General features: G+C 29.8%; 1 pseudogene; it reads right to left on the bottom strand.

The window, feature by feature from the left end:
- Positions 1-685: 685 nt before the first annotated feature.
- Positions 686-1,204, bottom strand: LOC149204500 (NDR1/HIN1-like protein 12; annotated as a pseudogene).
- Positions 1,205-3,472: the final 2,268 nt, after the last annotated feature.

The raw sequence follows: 3,472 nt of genomic DNA, 5'->3' as shown, positions 1-3,472 counted from the left end.
AACTATTGTTTCAATTTCACACTTGGGCTCTCTACTGTGTGTATCCCTCCCTAGCAATGCCTTTGACCCAATAGGGCTTCTATTTGCATTCTATGGAAAGAACAGTTGTCCAGAAGACAGACACTATCAAAGTCAGAAATTTGGAGATAAGATTTATGGAAAGATCCCAAACTTTAATGGAGCTAGGAAACCTCTATGAAACTAGGAAGGAGAGATTGCTACATATACATTGTATTGAAACTATTTTTCCATAAACAAGTATCTTGAATTAACTTATTACTTCTTGGAAACTTACTACTTCTATGAAATGATGCCATCAATCTCCAGTTATGAGAACTAAAAGCTTCCAATATCTATACTGATATTGGCTATTGAACTCAGAAAATGATCACCTTGAAATTAGAAGAAATTGAAACTTGATCTCATATGGGTGTAATGCTTATCAACATCGAAAGATTGAAATAGAATTGAATGATTCAACTAGAATTGATTGATCCAACTATACAAGGTTGTCCCTTTTTTACATATCAGTTTCTTCTGTAGATGTTCAGAACTCTCCATGCAATAGAAAATACATTTCCAGCTGCACATTATGCTCTAAACTAGACATTGTAATGTCTATACCATAAGCATAACAGATAATCTGCGATACAATAATATGACAACTGTACCACCCTCGTGATCCTCACTTCCACTTTAGTTTTCTTTTAATCAACGACCCTTTCAGCCTCTCATAACTCAGGTGCTCATAGGCGACGGGAACCAATGGAACGGAATTCCCATATAAAATGGGATCCAAGAAGCTGATATCCTTGGGGTCCTGGTAGAAAGGGGGCAACGGGAACTCGGCCGTGATCTGCTAATCCAGATACGAGGCGTAGGTGCTCTGGCTGTCGTAGATGACACCGAACCTGTAATTGAGGTTGCGCTACACCACAGTGAATTGCAGGCTGGAAGTGAGCAATCCGTCACTCACATTCAGCTCGCTGACCGTAGCGTTCTGCAGGTAGAACCGTGGCTTGTGCGGATGCAACGCCAAGAAGATGACGAGGATCACGAACAACACGATGAAGAGCAACGCCAACAGAACCAGCACAAATCTCCTGAAGGGCAACTCTTCCCACCAGTGGCAATGGCGGCCACAATCATTGCGAGTCACACATCCCTTGGCGGATATGGCTGGATTTTTCTGCTCGGTCCCCATGCAAAAATCTAACCACAAACACTGGAAAAGCACCAAATTAGCATTGTAATGCTCAGAGCCCTACCACTTCTGATGCTTGGCATCAACCAGGAAAAGCTTCAGTGTGCTTCAAAGAAAATTAGAGTGGGTAGTTACTGTAATGAACTACCGTTTACCGTAACTTCTACCGCGTCATTTATGATAACCGTGTATGATGATCGAATGGTGATTTTTTTTTAATCGTCTAACATATTAAATCAACAGTTCAAGACAATACACGATGACACAAAGGGGGAGTTCATTTCAAAGGGAAACACCTTATGGCATAAAAATTACTAATACATACATTCAAATTGTTTGTGCTATAAATCGGTCAAAATCACTTTACCTAGAAATATTTCATTTCTTATGTTACAAAGAGGTGATGGGGTGGGTCCCACAGTCTTATGTTTGCGAAGGTCTACCAGAGGGTTGAATGATATCGTTCATGTCACGGTTTATTATAATTTAAATCATATTTTTTACTATGTTGGGTGGGTGTATTTTAATTTGATAAATTATAATAAGTAAAAAAAAAGACAAAATTATAATTTAACTTAAATTATAATAAGTCAAAAAAGTTTACAAATCAAAAAAGTGAGTGAGATTATTTATAATTTTTTTAATTCAATTTATATTTTAGAATATATAAATAAATTTAGTGCTTTTAATATATTTTTTTGAAGTATATAAATTAAGTGAATTATACAATTGAATTTTTTAATTTTAACCAATTATTGTCATATTGGAAGTAAAATGACCCAAAATATATATTAAAAAAAAAAAAGCATAAAACAAATATAATACACTGAAACAAAACATAAAACAAATATAGCAAATCCTAAGAGGATTTATTACATGTAAATTGTAATCTATCTATCTATATATATATATATATTGATATTGTATAATGAAAATTTATATATAGTATTGTATTTAACGTGTATATTATGTTTATATACATGTTTAATTTTTGGAATATATTATATTTGTTACATGTAGATTGTAATGTTATAATATATATAATTTTTATTTATAAGAAAAATTAAAATGCATTTATAATTTTAAATATATATAGAGAGAGGATACAAAGATGTTAGTGCTACAAAGACAAATTTTTAAAACCTATGATGTTTTAGAAATAGTTTAACACTATGTTTCCTTAAGGAACTCTTGATTTAATAATACAATTGTTAATGTTATAGACAACCCAAACACCATATTGATGTATGAGAGCTCTATGATACATACATAATCTTGGAAATAATTTCAAAGTGGGAGAAATAAAAAGTCACGAGATAAATCCATAATTTGTTGAATTGAGGCTTCTGTGATCCATAATATTAATACGAAGAGCTTCGGCGTAAATCACATAAAGAGAGACATTTGTCGACGCGTTTCGAACCAACCAGTGTGGTTCATCGTCAGGACAAGTTGAAGAAACAGATCCAGCTTAGCAAGTTAAATAGATAGAGCAGAGCCTCCAACGGCTAAAAAGACCAACAGCTACTTTGGACTGGGTACCGGGATCAAAACCCCTTTTTTAAGGAAAAAGGTACTCTAGGGGGACCAATCCCTTAAAATAAAATAAATAAAAATAATATCAAGATAATAGTTAGTTAAAAATATTAATAAATAATTAAAATAATAAGTAAAAAATTAATTCATGATAATAGTTAGTTAAGATAAATAATTAAAAATTATATTTAAGGGAGAAAATTACCCTCGGGGGACCAATCCCTAGAATAAAATAAATAAAAATTATTTTATGAATAAAATTATTAATTTAGTAAAATTATTATAAATAACTAATTTTAGGATTATAGTTAGTTAAATAATTGCAAAGTTATGTTAAATTAGTAATTAAAATAATTCACGATAATAGTTAGTTAAAATAAATAATTAAAATTTTTATTAAAATAATAAAATAATAAAAATAACTAAATAAATAAATAAATATAATAATAAAAATAAAAATAAAAATTACCCTAGGGGAGCAATAAAATAAATAAATAAAATAATTTAATTATAGTAGTTAGTTAAAAATTATTATTAAAAAAAAAGAAGTAAGTTAAATTAGTAATAGAGGAAGTAAAAACATGACTATAAAGATAAATAAAAGAAAGAGAAGGTATTAATGAAAAATATTTTATTATAAAAGTAAAAAAATAAATAAATAAATAAAAATTAAAAATAATAATAATAATAATAATAATAATTAAATTAAATTAAATTAAATAAATACATAAA

Source organism: Pinus tabuliformis, chromosome 1_2 (assembly GCF_031772625.1).
Source record: "Pinus tabuliformis cultivar Carrire ecotype Pingquan chromosome 1_2, CPIR1, whole genome shotgun sequence".
NCBI classification, from domain to species: Eukaryota; Viridiplantae; Streptophyta; class Pinopsida; order Pinales; family Pinaceae; genus Pinus; species Pinus tabuliformis.
Note: the sequence above shows the minus strand (reverse complement) of the source record. Positions and strands in the feature narration are given on the sequence as shown.